The sequence below is a fragment of the Ovis aries genome, chromosome 23 (assembly GCF_016772045.2).
Source record: "Ovis aries strain OAR_USU_Benz2616 breed Rambouillet chromosome 23, ARS-UI_Ramb_v3.0, whole genome shotgun sequence".
Classification (NCBI taxonomy): Eukaryota; Metazoa; Chordata; class Mammalia; order Artiodactyla; family Bovidae; genus Ovis; species Ovis aries.
Genome location: NC_056076.1, coordinates 35,372,141 through 35,381,455, shown reverse-complemented (window position 1 = coordinate 35,381,455; position 9,315 = coordinate 35,372,141). Strand labels below are relative to the sequence as shown.

At 39.3% G+C, this 9,315-nt stretch overlaps 1 pseudogene; it reads left to right on the top strand.

The window, feature by feature from the left end:
* Window positions 1-1,492: 1,492 nt before the first annotated feature.
* Window positions 1,493-2,088, top strand: LOC101101943 (large ribosomal subunit protein uL6-like; annotated as a pseudogene).
* Window positions 2,089-9,315: the final 7,227 nt, after the last annotated feature.

Sequence of the window (9,315 nt, the reverse complement as noted above, 5' to 3'; positions counted from 1 at the left end):
CTATGAATGATTGGGTAGGTTGGGAATGTGGGGGACACTGAAGTCAGTGTGACTAGATATACAGCCACTGTAGTAGTTAAATATAATTGTTCTGGATTGCAACCCCATGGATTGTAGCCTGCCAGTCTCCCCTATCCATGGGATTTTCCAGGCAAGAATACTGGAGTGGGGTGCCATTTCCTCCTCCAGGGGATTTTCCCAGCTGAAGGATCTAACCTTTGTCTCCTGTGTCTCTTGTATTGGCAGGCAGATTCTTTACCGCTGAGCAACTGGGAAGCCCCAAACACAATAACATAATTATTGCCATAACATAACTGGCATAATAGATCTGCCTTATTATTATTAGGAGGACTTTCACTGCCTTGGTTAAATTTGCACCTAGGTATTTTATTCATTTTGATGCAACTGTAACTGGGGTTGTTTTCTTAATTTCTCTTACTGATAGTTCATCATTAGTGTGTAGAAATGCAACAGATTTTTGCATATTGATTTGGTATTCTACAAATCATTTTAGAAAGAATAGAATATTTGCAATTTGCAATGCAGGAGACTGAGGTTTGATCTCTGGGTCAGGAAGATTCTCTGAGTCAGGAAGATCCCCTGCAGAAGGAAATGGCAACCCACTTGAATATTCTTGCCTGGAGAATCCCATGGACAGAGGAGCCTGGTGGGCTGCAGTCCATGAGGTTGCAGAGAGTCAGACACGCCTGAGAGACTAACACACTTGGTATTCTATAACTTCACTGAATTTGTTCACTAGTTCTAACAGTTTTTTGATGGAGTCTTTAGGGTTTTTTCTATGTAATATTGACTTCCGTAATATTAAGTCATCTGCAAATAGTGATACCTCTTTCTTTTCAATGAGGATGCCTTTTCTTTCTTTTCCTTGCCTAATTTCTCTGGCTACAAATTCTAATATTATGTTGAATAAAAGTGTTAGGAGTGGGTATCCTTGTCTTATTCCTGATTTTTTAACATCATACTACTGAGTGTGATGTTAATTGTGGGGTTGTCTCTTAATTTATTTAAAAATAATTTTGGCTCATGAGAATGATGAGATGATGAAACATAAAGCATCCTTAAGTTCTTTTTTAAAGTCCTTAACAATATAGTTGTTGTTTATTGGCTAAGTTGTGTCCAACTTTTTTTCTACCCCATGGACTGTAGCCCACCAGGCTCCTCTGTGCGTGAGATTTCCCAGGCAAGAATACTGGAGTGGGTTGCCCTTTCCTTCTCTAGGGGATCTTCCCGACCCAGGGATCAGACCCACGTCTTCTGCATTGGCAGGCTGATTCTTTACCACTGAGCCACCAGGGAAGCCCCCAACAACACAGTAGCTATACATTTAAAAAGCTAACTGAAATAACTCTAATGTTAGAAAATGTGAGCACATCAAATGTTTGTACCAACATCAGGATGTTCCAAGGTTTATTAACTAGTTTGGCTTTTTAAAAATACATAAGCTACACTCTATGCCGCATCTACTGCGAGAATGAAGACCATTCTCAGCAATCAGACTGTCGACAGAAAATGTCGACATTAACTTGAAGGGACGGACAGTTATTGTGAAGGGCCCCAGAGGCACCCTGCGGAGGGACTTCAATCACATCAGTGTAGAACTCAGTCTCCTTGGAAAGAAAAAGAAGAGGCTCCATGTTGACAAACGGTGGGGAAATAGAAAGGAACTGGCCACTGTTCACACAATCTGTAGTCACGTACAGAACATGATCAAGGCTGTTACACTGGGCTTCTGTTACAAAATGAGGTTGGTGTATGCCCACTTCCCCATCAACGTTGTTATTCAGGAGAATGGTTCTCTTGTGGAAATCTGAAATTTTGGGGGTGAAAAATACATACGCAGGGTTCGAATGAGGCCAGGGGTTGCCTGTTCAGTATCTCAAGCCCAGAAAGATGAGTTGATTCTTGAAGGAAATGACATTGAACTTGTGTCAAATTCAGCTGCTTTGATTCAGCAAGCCACCACAGTTAAAAACAAGGATATCAGAAAATTTTTGGATGGTATCTATGTTTCCGAAAAAGGAACAGTTCAGCAGGCTGATGAGTAAGATCTCAGTGATCCTGCTGCAGAAACAAGATAGCACTCAGTTGTGATATTTTAAAGAGACAATAAAAACTCTTGATTTGAAAAAAAATACATAAGCTACAAACCAACATGATTTACTTGGCACCTGGTTTCCCTGCATCAGCCAATTAAAGCCACAGTTCCCATCAAGAATTTCCAACAGAAGAAAAGCAAAAGCAAATAATAGTTGCTAAGTCGTGTCCAACTCTTTTGTGACTCCATGAACTATTGCCAGCCAGGTTTCTCTGTCCATGGGATTTCCCAGGCAAAAATACCGAAATGGGTTGCCATTTCCTTCTCCAGGGCTCTTCCCAACCCAAGGATCAAACCCCCATCTCCTGCATTGGCAGGTGGATTCTTTACCACTGAGGCACCTGGGAGGTCCCCCCAAAACAAATAATACAAAAGCCAGTTTAACTATTATCTCTGAAATGTCTTTTATCTATCCCCAACTTTCAATTTCCATCAACCCTGTTCAAGTTCAGGCCCTAACATCTCTGTTCTGGGTTATTAAATGGGATTCCTCCTTATTTCTTTGCCTTCTTTTTCTCTCTTTCCAAATCAACTCATGTATTGCTGCCAGATAATCTTCCTAAATTGCAGGTCAGGTCATAACAGTACCCGGCTCCAAAAAGTTCACCATTTCCCATTGTTTTCCAAAAGCTTTAACGGAGTTTTTGAGGTCATCCAAAGGTATGTCTTCAACTTCCCTGCCCAGCCTTATTTCTCAGCACTCCTTGCTTGCACTGCGTACACCATCAGATCAGATTATGCTTTCCTTCCTGGACAAGCACATAGTTTTTCTGCCTGTCTGCCTTCAACTCACACAATTCCTTTACCTGGACTCTCCACCACACTGATCTCTCTACCTGCTAAAATTCTCCCAGTTCCTTCCAGATCTGACACTAAAAGGCTATAAAAAATTGTTTCTCTCTAAAGCCCATATCTTCTCTTTCCTTAGGGTTCCCACAGCTTTCTGTTCCAACCTCTTAGAGCACATGTCATTCACATTCAGTCTTCTACACAATAGCTGAATATCTTTCTTGCCCCAACTTGACAATGAACAGTTTGAGAGACTGGATCTTGTTCATGTTTTATCCTCCATTTGTTATTGTTTAGCTGCTAAGTCCTGTCTGACTCCTTTCGACCCCATGAACTGTAGCATGCCAGGCTTCCCTGTTCTTCAGTATCTGCTGGAGTTTGCTCAAATTCATGTCCATTGAGCCGGTGATGCTATCCAACCATCTCATTTTCTGCCGCTCTCTTCTCCTTTTGTCTTCAAAGTTTCCCAGCATCAGGGTCTTTTCCAATGAGTTGGTTCTTTGCATCAGTTAGCCAAAGGATTTCTATTCTATTCTTTCTAAAATGATATTGTTTTTTCATGAAATGTCACATAGGACTGTGTTCTGAAAACTTAATTTGAAATAAGAATGCCTTCTCTGGCTTAAAAAATGCTATGAGTTCTCATTTGTACACTAAATGTATATTTGTAGATCTATATGAAACAATTATTTTGCTAGGGCTAATTAGCCAATCATGTGACTTTTATATATTGCAAACTTGAAGAACATGTTCACTTTCATCCTCAGGTAATCCAAACCAAATTGTAGTTATGGGTAAATCTGTATGGTACTAGAACACTGAAATTGTGCCAAATATATAATTGAAGCCCAATAATTTTTTTGATATTAATTTTGTAGTTTCTTGATTCTCTAGTGTTTTCTCCAAAGATCCTGCCTTTAAGACAACTTTTTGTGTTTAAATTTGCCCATTAAATGGATTCTGTTTGATATATGGTGGAAAATTACCTGATTAAAATAATAGCTGTCTAAGAAAAGTTATCTTTTAATTAAATGAAGCCTAGAGAGCTTTATTTAATTGAGTCTGCCATCTGATAACTGCAAGAGAGCTTTTTTTTCAAAGAGACCAAAAAAAAAAAAAGTGAAGTCACATTTGTTTGTTGGTTTCAAGAATCTGCAAACACTTTTATGTTAGGAAAAAAACTCGCCCTACACTGAGATGTCACAGCCTCTGAGGTTTTGTAAGACCCCTGCTGACTGACCCTACCCTTGACCTTAGCTCTAAAGCCCAACTCCATTTTGGCATGTTGATGTAGAGAATTTATTTATGTTAACAGTAGGGAGTCAGAATTCCAGGAACATTCTTATAAGAATCTGATGCATTCTTACAAAAATCAGATCCATTTACCAAATCTTCACCCCCACATGACTGGGAAGCCTCCATTAACACAGAGAGTGGGTTCTAGTGAAGGGTTGCTGTCAAGGCCTATGTGGATGTGGTTTAACTCTAAGCAGTAGGACCTAGAGGGGTGTGAAAGAGTTCCACTAAAAATGGCCTTTTGATCATCAAGGAAAACAAGAAAATAGGTGTATTTTCATAGCAGATACCTTTTGGTAAAGGGAGGGGAGTGATCTGTAAATAATTGGTGCATGCATGCTCAGTTGCTCCGTCGTGTCTTGACTCTTTGCGACCCCCATGGACTGTAGCCTGCCAGGCTCCTTTGACCATGGGATTTCCCAAGCAAGAACACTGGAGTGTGTTGCCATTTCCTCCTCTAGGGGATCGTTCCAACCCAGGGATCAAACCCAAGTTTCTTGTGTCTCTTGCACTGGTAGGTGGATTCTTTACCACTGCATCACCTGGAAGCCCTATAAGTAAGTCAGATAATATTTATCAAAGCAGAGAGGCAGTCTTAGGGCCAATTCTCCATTTAATCTACCTGCTTCTATCTGTTGATTCCTATACTTTCTCATGAATCCTGCTAATTTTATTGTAGGACTGTAAGGTGCAATTTACTATGCATTTTTACTTTTTAAAATACTTTATTTTTAAAATTTGAATGTTATAACATGTTCATTAAACATTTGTAAAATGCTAAAAAGTACACAAGGGAAAAATCAAAATTTCTGAACATATTTACTAGTAATAATTTAGTAAATTAGTTTTCTTGGTGGGGGAGGGACAGAGTTTCTTTTTATATACAATTTTCTCATGTTTTAAAATATACTACTTCATTATAAAATTTTTTCTTATTGTTTAATACATTTTCACAAGATTTTATTATAAAAATTTAGAAGCATAAGTCAAAAACACTTTACTATGAAGAACCATATTCTTATTGCTTATATTCAAAAATATAGTTAACATTTTACTGTACATGTTTGGTCACATATCTATTAATATTGCCCTATCCATCTATCAGTCCATTTTTTATGTATGTCAAATTAAACTTATAGATATTAATTTTGTAAACAGTCCTTGTAGTGAAATAGTATTTTCTTTTAAATTATGTCCCTATTATTGACAGATTGCTCAGTCGCCATTTTCCACTAGCTTACATGAGACCTCATAGGAAGGTTACATTTCTATGGTTTAATATTAGTTTCTGGCTAAAGAAGAAGAACAAGACTGAAAAAACAGATAAGGATCATATTATGGAAGGCTTTGAATACCAAAGAAATTACAGCAAAATGTAGTGTGACAGCTGCATTCTTGGAATCAAATAGATCAGACAATTGTTAGATAACTGCGCCTAGGAAAAGTTCTAAACTTCTCTGAGGCTCTGTTTCCGCATATGTCAAGTGACAAGAGTATTGTTTGTCTTATGGGTAATTGTGAGGGTGAAGTTACACGTATGAACTCTATCTGTATTTCATAAATAGAAGATTTCCCAAAACAATAGTTTCATGAAAAATTCAGAAAAAAATTCCTTGGAGGTTTTACAATAATAGTACAGAAACATGATCAGATCCAGATTTTAGGTAGCTTAATCTTATATAATTATGTGTGGTGGATAAGAGTTAAGGGAGAAGTTACAGAGAGGTAGATTTAATTCAATTTAACATTTACGGAGTTTGTATGAAATGCAGGGCACTATGATAGATGCCTTGGAAATACAAGCAGAAATCTTGACGGGTACCATAAAGGCTTGTAATGGGTAAGACGATCATGAAGACGAGCTATAAAACTGAGCAGAATTCATCAGTTTATCCAATGAATATTTATTTTGCTCCCACCCTATGCCAATCACCGTTCTAGGTGCTGAAGATAAAGCACCAAGAAAAACACAGACAAAATTCCTTTCCCTCATTAGCACACATTCTAGTGGAGAAGACATAATGTACAAATAAATAATAATAACATATAGATTGTAATCATCACCTTGAAGAAAAACAAAGCAATATGAAGGGATAAACTGTACAGTAGTGATGAGGGTGCTGTGTTAGATAGCTTCTGCGAATGTGCTGTTTAAGCAGAGAACTGAGAACGATTAAGAAGTAAAATGTGCTACTCTCTGAACAGATTTCTAGGTAGCTCAAATGGCAAAGACAGGAGGCAGGAATGGCCTGGGGGAACACCAGGGAGGGTAATACACGTGACTGGAATGGAGAGAGAAAGAGGGATGCAGCGGGAAGTCAGGTTGGAGACCTGGTCTCAGGTAGGGCCATTTATGGGGCTTCGCAGGTGGCGCTAGTGGTAAGGAACCCACCTACCAATACAGGAGACGCGAGAGACCCAAGAGACACGGGTTCAATCCCTGGTTCAGGAAGATCCCCTGGAGGAGGGCACGACACCCCATTCCAGTTTTCTTGCCTAAAGAATCCCTTGGACAGAGGACCTGGCAGGCTACAGTCCATAGGGCTGCAAAGAGTCAGACATGACTGAATGGACTTAGCCTGCATGCACCAGGACAGAGTAGCCTTGTTGTGCTCAGTGTACACCCAGGGTGCAGAATTAAGAAAGACTCTCCCAGGATGGTGGAGATGTGGGATTGGCTCCTGAAAGAAGTGCTTCCTTACACACTGCAACCCAGAGGCCTTAATCCCCCACAGTCCCAACTCTGTTACTCGAAGATGAGCACGTCGGCTGAAGAAACCGCAAGAGCAAAGGGAGGAGATATAAGAGACTGGTGAAAAGATGGCTGCAGTTGTCTGAACAAGAGGAGTTACAGGTGTTGGGAAACAAGAGAAACTTCTAGGCTGCTGGTTAGGCCCAGGCAGCTCCCTATCTTCTCCTTTTCTTGTGTGGGGGAGGGGAGGAGGCCCCAAGGGTAGCCTTCTTGTCTTTCCTTTTTATGTTGTCATTGTCCCTGCATTCTTTTGTCATTTTCTTTAACAATACTGACTGTGGTGTCTTGGAATTTCCATAAATTCCTTTGTCCTCAGATGCCCAAAGGCCAATAACCTGGTCCTTAGGTTTTGTGGAGTTTACTGTTAATCACTAAAGAATCTAATAAACATAGAGAAACGACAAAGTTAAGAAATTCCTAATACACAGGCTATGAAAAAAGCTCATACAATTTAATATTTTAAAAAATGAATACTTTGATTTTTAAATGGGCAGAAGATCTGAGTAAACTTTTTCTCAAAGAACACATATAGACTGCCAACAGGTACATGAAAAAAAGGTTCAACATCACTAATCAGGGGAATGAAAATCAAAACCACAATGAGACACTACCTCACACCTGTCAAAATGGCTGTTGTCAAAAAGACAAGAGATAACAAATGCTGGCATGGATGTGGAGAAAAGAGAATCACTGTGCACTCATGGTGGGAAAATGAACTGATACAACCAGTATGGAAAATAATATGGAGGTTCCTCAAAAAATTAAAAATAGAACTACCATATATCCAACAATTCCCCTTCTAGGTATTTATCTGAACAAGATGAAAACACTAACTTCAAAACATATATATACCTTCACATTCATTGCAGCATTATTTGCAAGAGCCAAGATATGGAAATAATATATGTCCATTGACAGATGAATAAAGAAAATGTGATCTATATCTATATAAAACGGAATATTATTCAGCCCAAAGAAGGAAATCTTGCCCTTTGCAACAACAAGGATGTACCTTGAGGGTGTTATTCTAAGTGGAATATGCCAGACAAAAACAAAATATTAAATGATCTCTCATTTATATGTGTAATCTGAGAACAAAACAACAACAAAAACAAAACAAAAAACAAAACAGACCCCAAAAAAGACCCCAAAAAATCCACAAAAGAACAAGCTTGTGAATATAGAGAATGGGTTGATGGTTTCCATGGAGGGGACGGGAGGGGAGGCAGTGGATGAAATGGGTAAAGGGATAAAATGGGTAAAAAAAGGATCCATTTTAAAATGGAGCATGACGACTATAGTTAATAACACTGTATTGCATATTTGAAAGTTGGTAAGAGAGTACAACTTAAAAGTTCTCTTAACAAGAAAAAAAATTCTGTCAATATGTATAATGACAATTTTTTTTTTTTTTGGCTGAACCACATGGCATGTGGGATCCTAGTTCCCTGACCAGGGACTGAACCCATGCCCTTAGCAGTGTCCTAACCATGGAGTCCTAACCAGGAAATTCCCTGCAGATGTTAACTAGACTTACTGTGGTGATCATTTCACAACATATAAAAGTATGGAATCGTTATGTTGTACACTTAAAACTAACGTCATGTGGTATGTAAATTATACCTCCCCACCCCCAAATTGTATCAGTGAAAGAAACAGAACAGGAAAGGAAGAAATTCCTTGAAGTTTTCAATAGCCTTTATTATGACTCTATGCCTGAGATGTTCACGTTCTTATTAGTTGCTCAGTTGTGTCCAACTCTTTGCAACCCCATGGACTGTGACCTGCCAGGCCCCTCTGTCCACGGGATTCTCCAGGCAAGAATACTGGAGTGGGATCCCACAGCCCTCTTCCGGGGGTCTTCCGGACCCAGGGATCCAATCTTCATCTCCTGCAGTTCCTGCATCGCAGGCGATTCTTTACCGCTGATCCACTGGGGGAGCCCAGGTATGTGTTTTCTTACGTTACCCAAATCATCACTGCATGGGCTCGAGGGATCTGAGTTCCCTAATAAGTGATCATGCCCCCTGCAGTTGGAAGCACAGAGTTTTAACCACTGGACTGCCAGGGAAGTCCCTCAGTTGTCTCTTCTATTTATTTTTGGTCTATGAGATCTATCCAGTTCTTTGAGAAATGGGTTAAAATTTTTTAAACAAATTCTTCTTTTAGCTCCACTCGTTATTTATTTAAATATTTTGGTGCTACAAATGTACACTTTGGAATTAGCACATTAGGGTTTGAGTTCCGCGTCATCTATTGCTGTGTGGCACATGCTGAGAACACTTAATCTTTCTAAGCCTAGTTTCTCATCTGCAGAACGGAAGTGTGAGCTACAGTCACTCCAAAGTGTTGTAAGGATTAC